Here is a 17393-nt window from a genome sequence, read left to right as displayed (position 1 = left end):
GTTCACACAGTCGCAGAATTTGAGGGAAAATTTTTATAAAATGTTTTATAGATGGCATTTGGATCCTAAAAAGTTGTCATGTATGTACCCTAATGTTCAGCCAAAATGTTGGAGATGCGAATGTTTGGATGCTACGTATTATCATGTATGGTGGACCTGTAGGAAAGTTAAGGCTTTTTGGATAAAAATTTGGTGGGTCATGCAGAATGTTTTGAAGAAAAAAATTCAATTTTCTCCACAATTGTTTTTATTGGGTATAGTTAAGGGTTTTACACGGGGTGAAATAAAACTAATATTGTATATGATAACAGCAGCAAGATTGTTGATAGGTAAATATTGGAAGAATGAAGCTTTGCCTACTATCGAGGAATGGACTTTGAAGATGGCCAGTTTTGCAGAGATGGCGAAGATTTCAGCGTATTTAAAAGATTGTTCACAAGAGACTTATGAATGGGAATGGAAAAGGTGGATAGAATATGTTCAGAACAAATACCAAACTAGAAAGTATCAAATAGCTTTTATTTGAAAATAATGTATTAGAAATATTTTAATGTAAAGAGACAAAGAGGAAAAATTATATAGGGGGAGGGATGGGTTCAGGTTTATATATTAGTGTTATTAGTTATGAGTATGTAATAGGGAAGTCTGGGGGGGGAGGGTTAGGGAGGGTTAGGGAGGATGGGAAGTTTGGGGAGGGAGGTGGGGGGGTGAAAAAAGGGGTGAAAATGTAATTGAAAAACTTTTGCAATAAAAAAAAAAAAAAGAGTTTAGCCAATGTTCAGTCCAAAATATATCCAAGCCGAAGTTCAGGGATCACGATGTGACTATCAGAGTCCATCACAAAGCCTGAAGAGCAATCCCACCCACTTTTATCCCTTGTGGGGCGTGGCTCAGTGACTCAGCTCACTCTCTGGCCTTCCCACGCCTCTTCCGCTGCTGCACACGCTTCTCCCTCTGACGCTGCCTGGGATCAAGCCAGGATTCATCATCCTCGCTCCCTATCAATGGGTGTTCTGATATGCCTTCCTCCTGGCACATCCCTGGCTGTTCCTCCTGGTCTTCGGATGGAACCTGAGGCATTGCCAGAAAGGAGGGTCCTGGAGAGGGAGGCCTTGTCAGTTCCTCCCCATCACCTTCTGAGTCCTCTTCCTCTGAGAGGACAGGCTCGGGAATTGGGGTCACAACAGCTAGAGGTGGGGAGGGGCTGGCTGACTCTACCCTACCCTGTCTGTGTGATGTATTTTGCAGATAGGAGCCTTGGTGGCGCAGTGGATTAAAGTGCTGTTAAATTAGCACTTAAGCTACCAGCTGCCTGCAATTACTGCGAGTTCAAATCTCACCAGGCTCAAGGTTGACTCAGCCTTCCATCCTTCCAAGGTAGGTAAAATGAGGACCTGGTTTGTGGGGGCAATAAGCTGACTTTGTATAAAAAAGAACACCGCTTGGGGGGGCCGAAAGCCCTACTAAGCAGGTATATACAAAAGTATGAAGGCTATTGCTTAACGCATTGTAAGCTGCCCTGAGTCTCTGGAGAAGAGCGGCATATAAATCAATCAATCAATCAATCAATCAATCAATCAATCAATCAATCAATCAAATAAATAAATAAATAAATAAATAAATAAATAAATAAATAAATAAATAAATAAATAAATGTGTATGGGTATATGTATATTCTTTTGAGAGCAGGCATCAGAATTCTATTTTTTAATGGGTCCCAGTTTGTTCACCAGAAAACGTGATAATAAAGGTTATCTAATCAAACCTTTATTGCAATCAGGGAGAGTCCCATTGGAGTTTGGTCAATCAAAAAGCATAAACTTCAAAGTCTAAAAACGAACCATTCACCTTGAGGCAAACAAATCTAAATAAATACTTAGAAAGTCATCATGATAATAGTTATAATTTTAAGACAAAAATCTAAGATGTATGCCAACAAACAGGCTGGCATCCTTAAGATATTATTATATGGCGTCCTAAATCGATCCCAGTCCAAAGCACTCTAAAATGTTGGAAAATAGGGACATTAAGAACACTTTACAGCACAATCTCCATGACGGCTCCCCAGGTGATTCCCCCTGAGATGGGTCCCATGGGAAGGGAAGCCCCCACGGCTGCATTTGCATGGCCTGCTGAGCTTGGCTGGTGTTAGGGCAGAGGTCTTCAAACTTGGCAGCTTTAAGACTTGTGGACTTCAACTCCCAGAATTCTCTGGGAGAAGCATAGCTGGCTGGAGAATTCTGGGAGTTGAAGTGCACAAGTCTTAAAGCTGCCAAGTTTGAACACCTCTGTCTTAAGGTAACGTTGTTTGAAGGCAGCCTGTGAACCTAGCCGGGGACAGAGCTGGGGGGTCCTGGAGGGGATTTTCCCCCACGCAGTTTTGCAAAGAGGTCCTGGGGGGGTAGGAAGCAGGAAAGGGGGGGCGAGGTACCTGGATTGGGGGGGTGTCTACCACGCTGCCTGCACACCATGGAGAAGCCCCCCCCAGCCCCTCAACCTCCGCCTAATGTGGGGGAGGGAGAAGACCAAACCCCAAAGATCAAATGGAAAAACCACCCCGCCCACCCACCTCACTTCCGGACACCGCCACCGCGCAAGCGTCATCTGGCTGATTGAAGGAAAGAGGATGCTGATTGGTCGCCCTGGGGAGGGCAGTGATTAGGAGGAGGAGGGCGGTCCCTCCGAAGGAAGAGGCGGAGCTTTTGGAGAAAAAAGGGCGTGAAGCCTCCACTTCCAGAAACAAAACGGGCAACGAGGGAGCTGCCTGAATCGGCGACAGAGGAGCCCGGATGATGCAGGTTGGGCACGGGTGATGCTGGGACTTGGAGTCTGGGAGGGTCTCTCCGGAGAAGGCAGGTCTGGGAGCACGAGGCCTAGTCTTGAGGGCAGGGAGGGAGACGGAAGGTTGGGAGGATGGCCCATGGGAGGCGGGGGCTTGGGCCTGGGCCTCCCCTTTGGGGACGGGGAGGCAGCCATGACCCTCTTCTCTCTCTCCCCTGCAGGAGGACGGAGGATGGTGCAGGAAAGAGGCGCCGGCCGAGAGGAGGAGAGCGGGCCCCACGGAGCAGCCCTGCCCGGTCCCAGCGCGGCTTCCCCTGGAGACGGCAGGGAAAGGCTGGGGGCCTCCAGGGCTGCAGGAGGGAGGAGCCCAGGGGGAGCCCAGGAAAGACGGCTGCCTGGAGGGCGATGCAGGGAGGAGGAAACGGGCAGAGACCCTGAGACGGGCCTGGAGAGTGGAGACTTCTTCGGAAGATCCCCAAAGCCCCGAAGGATCCAGGAGGAAGCAAAGGAACCTCAGTGCCCGGAATGTTGGAAAATCTTCAAAAGAAACGACCATCTTCAAAGTCATTTAAGGATCCACACGGGAGAAAAACCTCATAAGTGCCTGGAGTGTGGAAAGAACTTTGGTCATAGTAGCAACCTTTATAAACATCAAAGGATCCATTGGGGAGAGAAACCAAAGAAATGCCTGGAGGACGGAGGGTCCTTCGGAAGATCCGGGAATCCCCAAAGGATCCAGGAGGGAGGAAGGAAATATTAGTGCCCAGAATGCGAAAAATCCTTCAGAACAAACTGCCACCTTCAAAAATCCTTCCAAAATAATGAAAATCTGGAAAACCATCTAAGGATCCACTCAAGAAAGAACCCATTTGAATGCCTGGAGTGTGGAAAGACCTTCAAAGATAGGAGCAACTTTGATAGACATCAGAGGATCCACACAGGAGAAAAACCTCATAAATGCCTTGAGTGTGGAAAGAGCTTCAGTCAGTTGGGAAACCTTTATACACATCAAAGGATCCATTCTGGAGAGAAACTGAACAAATGCCTGGAGGGCGGAGGGTCCTTCGGAAGACCCTGGAATCCCCAAAGGATCCAGGAGGGAGGAAAGAAACATCAGTGCCTGGAATGCGAAAAATCCTTCAGAACAAACTGCCACCTTCAAAGGCATCTAAGGATCCACACAGGAGAAAAACCTTATAAGTGCCTGGAGTGTGGAAAGAGTTTTGGTTGGAGTAGCAACCTTTGTAGACATCAAAGGATCCATTTCAAGAAATGCCTGGAGGGTGAGAGGTCCTTCGGAAGACCCCGGAGGCCCCAGAGGATCCAGGAGGGAGGAAAGGAATATATCAGTGCCCATAAATGTGAAAAATCCTTGAAAACAAATGGATATTTTCAAAGGCATCTAAGGATCCACACAGGAGAAAAGAAATACAAATGCCCAGAATGTGAAAAATGCTTCAAAACAAATAGACATTTTGAAAACCATCTAAAAAATCACTCAGTTGGAAACCCGTATCAATGCTTTGAGTGCAGAAAGGACTTCAATCAGAAAGGAGATCTTGATCAACATCAAAGGATCCACACAGGAGAAAAACCTTATAAATGCTTTGAGTGTGGAAAGAGCTTCCGTCAGTGTTCACATCTTTATAGACATCAAAGGATCCATTGGGGAGAGAAACCGAATAAGTGCCTGGAGGGAGGGAGGGTCCTTCCGAAGACCCGGGAATCCCCAAAGGATCCACAAGAGAGAAAAGAAATATCAATGCTCAGAATGTGAAAAACCATTCAAAACAAATGGACAACTGGAAAGCCATCTAACAATCCACTCCGGAGAAAAACCACATAAATGCCTGGAGTGTGGAAAGAGGTTCACTAATGGTTCAAACCTCTGTCGACAGGAGAAAAACCACATAAATGCCTCGAATGTGGAAAGTGTTTCAGTACGAGAGGAACTCTCTATATACATCAAATGATTCACACAGGAGAAAAATCATATAAATGTCTGGCGTGTGGAAATAGCTTCAGTCAGAGAGGAACCCTTGACGGACATCAAAAAATCCACTCAGGAGAAAAACCACATAAATTCTTGAGTGTTGAACAAGATATACTGAGCATAGCGGCCTCCATTGGCAGCAAATAATTCACATGGGGAATAATGATAAACATGCCTGAGTGTGAGAAGACCTTTAGTCACAGTGTGTATCTCAGGAATCGAATTTAATTACATATTTAATTTGGTCAAGTGTAGTTAATAGAAACACAAGGATTTTTTTCTCGAGTGCATAAACTCTCAGTGTATGCACAAAGCATCAGAATAATGATATCCATGATAATTATCATAATTCCAATAAGGGAATTATTTATCTTTACTCCAATTGGGTAAAAAAGATAAGGGTAAATAATAACTGCCAAATAAGGGACTTTCTCAGGCTGAATAATAAAGGACTTTTTCAATTGTACATGCTTGATGTTTCAACTGGCTGAAATTGTACCTTTTCACAACAAACTTACGTGACTCATGATGCCATTTCCCATGTGAACGTTCTCTTTTTAATGCAAGGCTCATTTCAGTGGGTTATGCTTAATATTATGGGATGTTACTGTCCATGTCTCTGATGTAACTGTAACTGAGCCGGATGATTTCTTTCATGAAATCAACTCTAGTTTTGTACTTTTTCTACTGTGTGGAGTATAAAATAAAACCCGATTGTGTGTCCTATATTCCCTTTTTTCATTAAGGGAAATCTCTTTGCTACAATATTCTAATAAATTGCCTTTAAATGGTCATCCCACTCAGTGCCTAATTGGAGCAAGAGTTCCGTGGCTGAATCTAGGGCTAATTTGGTCTTTATTGTTCCGGTGTGGAAGTGCTTTTCCCTGTCATTGTTTGATTTAATCTATGTGGGTTTTCCAAATGTCAACTATGTAAGACCATCCCCAGAGATCTATATACCAATCTGTATATCTGTATATCAATCTATCTCAATCCCTTGTCTCTAGTTCTTATTTTTGGTTCAGTTCTCTCCGATCTGTCAAAATATCCTTATACCTAACAATATTCCCCATATTTACAATTTGGTCTTTGTTGTGGGTGTGAAAGAGCTTCTCCCTGCCATTGTTTGATATAATCTATATGGCTTTTCCAAATGTGGCTACCATGTAAGACCCTCCCCAGATATCAGAAACTCTTTTGTCAATTGGATTCTCTCAATGGTCCCCTTGTCTTCCAGCAGAAACTGCTAAAGGGACTCTCTAAGGCCAAGGAAGCTTTGTGAGATATGAGCCAGATTCTCAAAGGGCCTCCAGCCTTTCAGCCTTCAACACCCGGCTTTTCCCCAGGCGCTGGGAGGTCAGACAAGGAGAAGTTGGCATGGATTGGCGCCTGGCTTTTCTTTGTTTTTATTTTCCATGTTTTTATGTGTAGTATTGTTATTAAAACAGCTTTTGGGGAGCTGCAGTGAGTTGACTGAAAGATGGGCAGTTAAAAGAATGCTTTAAATGAATAAGACTCTTTGGGGACCTCTTTGATCTCCCACTAGGTGCAGAGACTAGGTGTTCCCCAGTTGTCAGGATAGCGAGAGTCCCCCATTACTATGCTTTTTCTTCATCAGCTAAATCGGAGTCCGCCTTCCTTCAAGCAGCCAGAGGCACTTGCACTAATCCTATGCTGAGGTGAGGCAGGATATGTCTGTGTGCTGACTTTTATCGTTGGGGTCTGGTCTTCTCCCCCTCAGCCCCCCCTCCCGTATTCCGGTAGGCTGAGCTTGAGTGGCTCTTCAGGGGCTCTGACTTTCCACCCATCCAGGGTCCCTCCCTAGGCAAGTTGGGAGGGAGGTCTGGAGGGGCACCCAGGAAGCAAGAGGCTGTCAGATCCCTAAAAGTGATACTGCCATTCAATCGGAGGAGGGGGGAGACTTGGATTCAATTCCCTAGCATTGCCTGTGTCAACAGAGATTTTGCAACTTATATCCTGGCGCCAAAGAGCCCTGAGATCTCCTTTACCTGCAGGGATTTTTAGGATAGCCATGTGGGTTCTCTCACTTTAAAGGATAATGGTGGGAATGCATGTTTGTTCAGATTCTCAGAGAAACTAGTAAAGGAAACATCTTCACACTTGTGTATTGGCTGAAATCTGCATTCGGACTTAAAGGGAGGGGTCTCTACCACTTTAATCCTACTGCCTTGCCTAAGGGTATTCAGATCTTGCTTTACCTGGATGGCTCTCACTTCTGCTTAATAAAAGAATCCTTTTGAACAACCACGTTTCAAGAGTTCTCACTTTCTTAAGTAGGAAGGAGAGGCGATCCTTACAGAGGCGCAGATTTGACATTTTAATGTTCTTGTTTTGCACTAAGTACCTGAGGTGATCTGATGCTGGAGCTCAGTGAGGTTATCAAGGTGTTTTTAGGCGTATGTAGGAAGTTCCCTTATCAGCTAACAGAATAAGAACAACCGAGCTGGAAGGGACCTTGGAGGTCTTCTAGCCCAACCCCCTTCTCAGGCAGGAGGCCTCATCCCAAAGGTGCTTTTTCAAGAGGCAACTGGACTTCATTTGCTTTTCTTTGAAGATGTTTCACTTCTCATTCAAGAAGCTATTCAAACAGTCATGAGCGATAACTGCAAAATACATCCCAGAGACAGTAAGCAGGGTTGAGTCAGCCATCTTTCTCCCTTACCGGCCCCTCCCTCCCCTGATCCACCTTTTCCTTTCTCATCCTTCTTTTTCGCCTTCTTTCCCCTTTGGAAAACTACAGCAGAGGGGGGAAATCCCCTCCAATGCTGCCCCCTTCATATTTGTATTTTTCAACCTTTTTTTGAGCCCTTGGAAATCTGATTCCAAAGTTGACACACGTATATATTTTCCTCCTACATCCCCTCCCTCTTTGGAGGGGGCTCCTGTTGCAGCTGCTGCCTGGGCCACTCTGCCCTGCGACATAGCCCTCCACCCAGTGGTGAAATCCAGTTTTTTTTACTACCGGTTCTGTGGGCGTGGCTTGGTGGGCATAGTGTGGCTTAGTGGGTGTGGCTTGGTGGGTGTGGCAGGGGAAGGATACTGCAAAATCTCCATCCCCACCCCACTCCTGGGGGAAGGATATTGCAAAATCCCCATTCCCACCCCACTCTGGGGCCAGCAAGAGATGGTATTTGCCAGTTCTCGGAACTGCTCAAAATTTCTACCGGTTCTCCCGAACCTGTCGGAACCTGCTGGATTTCACCACTGCCTCCACTCCTGGGCTAGCACCTACCTCATTTTCTCTTATTCTTGCAGCTGACTGGCAAAGCAACCCACATCTGTTTATCTGCCTGCACATTGGTGAGTTCCCTTCACACACACACATCTTTGGGCTACCTACCTGTCCGTTTCCATGGACCACTTACCTGGCACGTCCACAATTCCCATTGTGCCCACAGTTCTTTTCATGCACCTGGAAATTAGTTCTCTCCTGGGTGAATTCTTCCCTTGAAACTAAGCCTCTCGACCCTTCTGCACACTCTTATTCTTCCATACATGCTCCTAGGCTGGGCAGTTCGGCTCTTCGTTGAGCCATAGGGAGCTTTGGTTTTTAATACAAGGAGTGTTTTGCCCAGGTGTACATGGATTTTATCTGGAGTGGAAAATCTTTCTGATCTGATAGTGATTCCCATCTACTGTATTGCAGCCCCTTTGAGCAGCCGATCTCCTCCAAGGGGAGCAGCTGCCTAGAGGCTCTGGCCATGCAAAACCACTTTGAAACATCCCTGATGGAACCTGGCTTCTCTTTCAGGGTTGCGGGACACAATCTCCAAAATCTTATTTCCCGGAGTCATGATAGTGAAATGCTTGGGATGCAACAACCATCATATATAAAGATATAAAGTGTTGTTTTTTTCTCCTTTGCTATATGTAGAGATTAGGATCCTGCACTGGATACGTTGCCTCCTCTGGATAACTGAAGATCAGGTCATAGATGTCCTATACCAGGGGTCTCCAACCTTGGCAACTTTAAGACTTGTGGACTTCAACTAGTTGAAGTCCACAAATCTTAAAGTTGCCAAGGTTGGAGATCTCTGTCCTATACCACCAGCCTCCCCACCCCCAGCAAGACCAACCCTTGAGAAAAGGCCTAGAATAGAGAAGGAAGAGACTGAGGCAAAGTCTAAGAAAGCAAGTGAATTCACAGCAAGTTAAATGGAGTGTGTGATTCTGTTGCTTCCTATTTTAGGCTTCATCATGAATTTGAAATGTCATAATAGCCCTTTTTTAAGTTGAAGAATGTTTGTTTTTCCCTTCTTGACGAAGGCTCTTTATTTGGTATGTGAGAACTTGCTTTTTCAGCAACTACACAACAGAGTAATTCCGAGTGTCTCTAAATACATCTGCAACTTTCAAGAAAGACACAAACCCAGCTGGGAAAGACCAATGCAACTCATGAATTTGTCCCTTGTGGGATGTTATCCAGAATCAATGTTTTCTGTTGTTTAAACTTCACAAGCAATCAGTGTATTTTATTGTTTCATCATTTGTTTACTGACACTGAATCAGGGGTAAAATCCAGCAGGTTCTGACAGGTCCTGGAGAACCGGTAGCAGAAATTTTGAGCAGTTCGGAGAACCGGCAAATACCACCTAAGGGGTGCGAATGGAGAATACCAGAGTGGGGTGGGAATAGAGACTTTGCAGTATCCTTCCCCTGCCACGCCCACCAAGCCACGCCCACAGAAGTGGTAGGAAAAAAAGTTTGGGTTTCACCACTGCACTGAATATATGTATCATTTGTTTCTGTACCCTCTTAAAAGACATTAATAAATGTTTTTGCTTTGCTTGAATTATTTGATGATCTGTATTTTCAGGTGGGCAAAGGAGCTCCTTGGCTTCTCTCAAAGTCTCTCAAATTCAGGTAATCAAGTTCTTTTCACCTCCACACCAAACTTGGTGCCTGAGTTTGGAGATTAAGACGTGATTTAAAACGATCAACCAATAATTAAAAGTAACAGGAAAGAGAGCTTCTCATTTTCTCCCTGCTTCCCTTTCCTAAGAGATAAGCCAATAAACAGCCTCCCAGCTCCTCCAAACACAGCATATTCACACTTCTCTGGAATAGTATAAGGCCTCCTGCATGAAAAGGGGGTGAGACTAGAAGACCTCCAAGGCCCCTTCCCGCTCGGTTGTTCTTATTTTCTTAGCTGACAAGGGAACGTCCTACATACCTCTAAAACTGTAATGCACTCTACATGGGGCTCCCTTTACGGAGCACCCAGAGGCTCCAACTGGTCCAGAACGCAGCCGCGCGAGTGGTTATGGGGGCGACCTGTCACTCCCATGTAACACCTCTCTTGCGCGAGCTGCACTGGCTCCCAGTGGTCTTCCGGGTGCATTTCAAGGTGCTAGTCACCATCTTCAAAGCGCTCCATGGCTTAGGACCGGGATACTTACAGGACCGCCTTCTGACACCGCATGCCTCCCACCGCCCGATTCGCTCCCACAGAGAGGGCCTCCTCAGGGTGCCGTCGGCCAAACGATGTCGGCTGGCGACCCCCAGGGGGAGAGCCTTCTCTGTGGGGGCTCCTGCCCTATGGAATGAGCTGCCCCCGGAGATAAGGAGGATCCCCGACGTCCGCATCTTCCGTCGTGCGCTGAAGACTTTATTGTTTCAGCAAGCCGGCCTGACCGAATGAATTAACTTAAGTGCGTTTTAATGGTTTTAAAGGGGTTTTAGCTGGGGTTTTAAATACGGCCAATGCTTTAAATTATTTTAAATTTGCGCGCTTTCCGCTGTGCCATCAAAACATTTCTCTTCCAGCAGGCCGGCCTGACCTAACCTCTCTTTTAAACTGTTTTATAATTTTTAAATTTTTAAATTTTAAATTTGTCTTTGTATTTGGGGTGTTTTAAATTTGTTTTTTCGGCCCAATTATTTAATTGTATTTTAATAGTTTTTTAACATTTGTAATATATGTATTTTATTTGGCTGTTCACCGCCCTGAGTCCTTCGGGAGTAGGGCGGTATACAAATTTAATAAATAAATAAATAAAATAAAATTGTTTTTAATTGTTGTGTTGGTATTATTTTATCATGGCTGTACACCGCCCTGAGTCCTTCGGGAGAAGGGCGGTATAGAAATGTAATAAATAAATAAAATAAATAAATAAAAACACCTTGAGGACCTCACTGGCCTCCATCATCAGATCACCTCAGGCCTTTAGTGCAAAACAAGAACATTAAGAGCCTGGTGGCACAGCAGACTAATAGCCTGTTACTAACATTCAGCTGCCTGCTATTACTGCAAGTTCAAATCTCCCCAGGCTCAAGGTTGACTCAGCCTTCTATCCTTTCTAAGGTAGGTAAATTGAGGACCCAGTTTGTGGGGGCAATAAGCTGATTTTGTATAAATATACAAAAGTATGAAGGCTATTGATTAACGCATTGTAAGCCGCCCTGAGTCTCCAGAGAAGGGCGGCATATAAATCAAATTAAAAAAAAAAAAAAGTCAAATCTGCATCCCCTTCAGTTCTCGCCTGCCTGGGCGTCCCCCCCACCCGAGACCTCTTCCCCCCCTCCCTGCCTTGCCTAGGAGAAACAACAGAAGTGGTTGACGGACATAATGGAGTGTGCGTGGGTCATGGGGAAAGGGGGAATGAACTATGCCAAAAGTCGGGGTACCCTTTTAGCAAATAAATCTCAATTTACTGTGAAATCACTTGAAACTGACCCAGGGGGCAAATTTTGATTTACAAGTAAATTTCTTCTATCTAACTGAAACAAATTAAAACGGCATGGACAAAATTTCTGCATGTAGCCCGTGTTGATTTTAAATCTACATTTGATTCCATTTTGAGAGAAATCATTATGAGGAACTTGGAAAATGCAGTACAAATAGTTTTTCTCACCTCCACTCCTGCACAGGTCAACTGACCTTCTATTTACACCTGCCTCAATCCCTGGGCCCAGATGTACTTCTCTTCCTATGTGCTGAGAACATGGCTTGTATCTCGCAAAACTCTGTTGCCCTTAAGAGAGTTTAAGGACTTGCCTCTCCTCTCCACTCAAGAAAGTAGAAATGATTGGCATTTCAAAAGGAAAGTTTTATCAAGAGAAAAGTGATAGCAAGACAAAGAAAGCAGTAAGGAATTTTTCTGAAGCATCGTTTGCTGGAGGCTCTGGTGATGAGAAATAAGAGAGGAACCTCAATTCAATCCCTCCCCCCTTTCATTCCCAAGAAGGAAAATACAGAAAATAAAGTACAGGATAGGCAGGAAAAGGGTTATAAAGCGAGGAATGTACCCAGACCTTCCTCCTCCCACAACCAGAATGGCAGCATCTCAATAGGGATCTATGGGACCTGGCAGAGATCTCTTATAGCAGTTTCTGCTGGAAGACAAGGGGACCATTGAGAGAATCCAATTCACGAGAGTTTCAGATGTCTGGGGATGGTCTTACATGGTATTGATATTTGGAAAACCCATATAGCTTGTATCAAACAATGACTGGGAGAAGAAATAATCCTGTTCTATTACGGTTTTATCAGAGACATGGACAGTAACATCCCATAATATTAAGTATAACAACTGAAACAAGCATTAGCTTAAAAGCAGAATGTTCACATGGGAAATGGCACCACGAGTCACAAAAGTCTATTGTGAAAAGGTACAATTTTAGCCAGTTGAAACATCTCATATATACAATTGAAAAAATCCTTTATTATTCAGCCTGGGAAAGTCCCTGATTTGGCAGTTATTATTTATCCTTCTTAATATCTCCTTTACTCAACCCTCTTATTGGAATTATAATTATCATATTATTCTGCTGCTTTGTATGTACACTGAGAGCTTGTGCACTCGAGACAAATTCCTCGTGTGGCTGTTCATACTTGGCCAAATTTAATATGCAATTCTATTAATTTCCTAAGATTGACTGAAGGTCTTCTCACACTCATGCTTATCATTTTTACTCAAGGCATTTATGTGGTTTTTCTCCTGAGTGGATTCTTTGATGTCTATACAGAGATCCCAGATACAGAGATTAGTGAATGTATCACTAATTTATCGTTTTTGAAATGTGTCTCTTGTGATTTGTGGGAAGGGCAGGTGGAGAAAGGAAGCAAAGAGTTTGAATTCTTTCCCTTCCCTCTGAAAAGTCGAAGAGCTGCCAAATTCATTCATAAGTACAGAGATCTTGGAGTAGAGAGAGAAAATAAAGTTGTTGAATAAACTGTTTGTGAGCCAAGTTCTTTGGAAATTATTTTCTCAACCCTCCGGGACTAATGCAGGTGTAGGAAGGAAACACAGGGAGAATAAAAAAAGGAGGAGATGCCTACACATCAACACCCAAAATATGAAGAATAAACAGAGGGAACCTGACGTCCCAGAACACGAGAGCAAAGATGAGATTGCTGCCATTACTGAAACATGGTGGGATGAAACCCAGGAGGATTTAAATTTTTCAAAACACCTAATAAAAAGAGGTGGAGGTGGAGTTGCACTTAAACAGCTGCACCTTTGTAGAAATGCAAAAAATAAAAAATGAAGAAAACCTCCTTGAATGCCATAGGTGTATACAACGGACTGCCCAATCGGAGGAACTAAGGGGCGTCAAACTGAAGGGTTCTTGGATCTGGCCCATGGGGAACAGATCAGACTGGCCCACAATGCCTCTGCCAGCGAAAACAGAGCTCGGGAGGGAAGCGTGTAGCCCTACCGGCCCCATTTTGAGCTTCAATGGCCGCCTGCACTCCTCTGCCAGCGAAAATGTGGCCTCCACCCCCCAAGCTCCATTTTCACTGGCAGAGGATTAGAAAAAGAAACTAAAAGTAAAATAAATGGTTCCTCTTTTGCATTTGAGCATCCAAGAATGGACAGGAAAGGAGAAAGGGAAAGAAGAAAGACAAAGAAGGAAAGACAAGAAGAGAGCAAGGAAAGAAAAATGAGGAAAGTGGGGAAGGAAGAGGGAAGGAAAAAGAAAAGGGAAGGAAGATTATAATGAGGGAGGGTCTGAGAGAAGTCCTGCCTTAGCACTTGGCCACCACAGGTCCCCCCAACAGGAGTGACTACGAGCTGGCCATGCCCACCCCGGAAATCCCTCCCCCCCCCAGGTCAAACAATCCTGATGCGGCCCTGAATGAAATCAAACTTGACATCACGGAACTAGATGCACCTTTTGCTAATCATTTAGCTGATGAACAGAAAGCAGAGGAATGGGGGACTTTCATTATCCTGACAACTGGGGAACACCCAGTCTCTGCACCTAGTGGGAGGACCAAACAGGTCCCCAATGAGTCTTCTTTGTTTAAAACTTCCTTATAACTGCCCATCATTCAGTCAACTCACTGCAGCTCCCCAAAAGCCATTTTAAAAACAAACGCCAGGCGCCAATCCATGCCAACTTCTCATTGTCCGATCTCCCAGCGCCTGGGGAAAAGCCAGATGTCAGCTTTGGAAGCCATATTAGGCCGGAAGCTTCCATGCTGCCACCTTCTCCTGTGTGGGAAAGTAGGAGGGGGGATTAAGGAGAGGGGTTGTTAGTAGACAGAATAGCATTCTTCCTGTCGGTCAAGGTCAGGGCGATCCAGTATCTGGAGAAGGAGAGGTCAGGAGGCTGAGTCGAGATGGGATGGATGTTGATTGGAGCATGTGATCGACTGGGGAGTGAGGGGATGGTTTGGGGGGGGCTTTGACTTACTGAGGGAAATCCCGGGCCTTTCAGATTCGGGTTTTCCCAGATGTGCCAGTTTACCTATTCTAGTAAAGAGAACTTTGGAAAATGCTTGCTTCTGCGTCTTTACTCGGAGTTGGGGTTTCCTGGAACGCTGACACCAGGTGTTTAAGGCTGAAAGGATGGAGGCCCTTTGAGAATCTGGCTCGTATCTCGCAAACCTTTGTTGGCCTTAAGTCAGTCTCGACTTAAGTGGCTTCTGCTGGAAGACAAGAGGACCACTGAGAGAATCCAATTTTCAGATGCTTGGGGATGGTCTTACATGGCATGGACATTTGGAAAACCCATATAGATTATATCAAACAATGGCAGGGAGCAGCTCTTTCATGCCCACAACATTACAGGTCAAATTAGCCCTAGATTCAGCCACAGGCACACTTGCTTCAATTAGGATCTGAGTGGGATGACTATTCAAAGGCAATTTATTAGAATATTGTAGCAAAGAGTTTTCCCTTACTGAAAAGAGGGAATCCAGGACACAGAATTGGGTTTCATTTTATATTCCATACAGTAGAAAAAGTATAAAAGAAGAGTTGATTGTATGGAAGAAATCATCCTGGTCAGTTACAGACAAGGACAGTAACATCCCATAATATTAAGGATAACCACCGAAATGACCATTGAATTAAAAACAGAATGTTCAGATGGGAAATGGCATAATGAGTCACGAAAGTCTGTTGTGAAAAGGTACAATTTCAGCCAGTTGAAACATCAAGCATGTACGATTGAAAAAGTCCTTTGTTATTCAGCCTGAGAAAGTCCCTTATTTGGCAGTTATTATTTACCCTTATTATCTTTATTCAACCGTCTTATTGGAATTATTATAAGTACTATCATGAATATCATTATTCTGTTGCTTTGTAGGTACACTGAGAGCTTTTGCACTCAAGACAAATTCCTACTGTGTCTATTCATACTTGGCCAAATTAAATATGCAATTCAATTGAATTCCTGAGACACCTTCTGTGACTTCTCACACTCAGGCACGTTTATCATTTTTCTCCCACGTGAATTCTTTGGTGTCAATTGAGGCTACTACTCCCAATATACAGTCAGGTCCAGAAATATTGGGACATCGACACAATTCTAGCATCTTTGGCTCTATATACCACCACAATGGAGTTGGAATGAAACAAACACAATGTGCGTTAACTGCAGACTGTCAGCTTTAATTTGAGGATATGTACATCAAACTCAGGTGAACAGTGTAGGATTTACAGCAGTTTGTATATGTGCCTCCCACTTGTTAAGGGACCAAAAGTAATGGGACAATTGGCTTCTCAGCTGTTCCATGGCCAGGTGTGTGATATTCCCTCATTACCCCAATTACAATGTGCAGATAAAAGGCCCAGAGTTCATTTCAAGTGTGCTATTTGCATTTGGAATCTGTTGCTGTCAACTCTCAAGATGAGATCCAAAGAGCTGTCACTATGAGTGAAGCAAGCCATCATTAGGCTGAAGAAACAAAACAAACCCATCAGAGAGATAGCAAGAACATTAGGCATGGCCAAAACAACTGTTTGAAACATTCTCAAAAAGAAGGAATGCACCGGTGAGCTCAGCAACACCAAAAGACCTGGGAGACCATGGAAAACAAGTGTGGTGGATGACCAAAGAATTCTTTCCCTGGTGAAGAAAACACCCTTCACAACAGTTGGCCAGATCAAGAACACTCTCCAGGAGGTAGGTGTAAGTGTGTCAAAGTCAACAATCAAGAGAAGACTTCACCAGAGTGAATACAGAAGGTTCACCACAAGATGTAAACTATTGGTGAGCCTCAAAAATAGGAAGGCCAGATTAGAGTTTGCCAAACAACATCTAACAAAGCCTTCACAGTTCTGGAACAAGATCCTATGGACAGATGAGACCAAGATCAACTTGTACCAGAGTGATGGGAAGAGAAGAGTATGGAGAAGGAAAGGAATTGCTCATGATCCTAAGCATACCACCTCATCAGTGAAGCATGGTGGTGTTAGTGTCATGGCGTAGGCATGTATGGCTGCCAATGGAACTGGTTCTCTTGTATTTATTGATGATGTGACTGCTGACAAAAGCAGCAGGATGAATTCTGAAATGTTTCGGGCAATATTATCTGCTCACATTCAGCCAAATGCTGCAGAACTCATTGGACGGCGCTTCACAGTGCAGATGGACAATGACCCAAAGCATACTGCAAAAGCAACCAAAGAGTTTTTGAAGGGACAGAAGTGGAATGTTATGCAATGGCCAAGTCAATCACCTGACCTGAATCCCATTGAGCATGCATTTCACTTGCTGAAGACAAAACTGAAGGGAAAATGCCCCAAGAACAAGCAGGAACTGAAGACAGTTGCCGTAGAGGCCTGGCAGAACATCACCAGGGATGAAACCCAGCTTCTGGTGATGTCTATGCATTCCAGACTTCAGGCTGTGATTGACTGCAAAGGATTTGCAACCAAGTATTAAGAAGGGAAAGTTTGATTTATGATTATTATTCTGTCCCATTACTTTTGGACCCTTAACAAGTGGGACGCACATATGCAAACTGCTGTAAGTCCTACACCGTTCACCTGAGTTGGATGTACATACCCTCAAATTAAAGCTGACAGTCTGTAGTTAATGCACATTGTGTTTGTTTCATTCCAACTCCATTGTGGTGGTGTATAGAGCCAAAGATGTTAGAATTGTGTCGATGTCCCAATATTTCTGGACCTGACTGTAGCTCTTTCCACACTCAAGGCATTTATGTGGTTTCTCTCCTGAGTGGATTCTTTGATGCACGTAAAGATTTCCTCTCCGATTGAAGCTCTTTCCACAATCAAGACATTTATGTGGTTTTTCTCCTGTATGAATTATTTTATGTCGATGGAGATTTACACGGTTAGTAAAGCTCTTTCCACACTCCAGGCACTTATGAGGTTTTTCTCCTGTGTGGATTCTTAGA

The 17393-nt window shown here is 44.3% G+C and overlaps 1 pseudogene; it reads left to right on the top strand.

Moving 5' to 3' along the window:
* LOC139325876 (zinc finger protein 208-like) overlaps positions 1–4921 on the top strand; it is a 64058-nt pseudogene extending 59137 nt beyond the window's left edge.
* Positions 4922–17393: the final 12472 nt, after the last annotated feature.

Source organism: Pituophis catenifer, unplaced genomic scaffold (assembly GCF_029215685.1).
Source record: "Pituophis catenifer annectens isolate HBS135680 unplaced genomic scaffold, rPitCat1.0.hap2 SCAF_17, whole genome shotgun sequence".
Taxonomy (NCBI): Eukaryota; Metazoa; Chordata; class Lepidosauria; order Squamata; family Colubridae; genus Pituophis; species Pituophis catenifer.
Note: the sequence above shows the minus strand (reverse complement) of the source record. Positions and strands in the feature narration are given on the sequence as shown.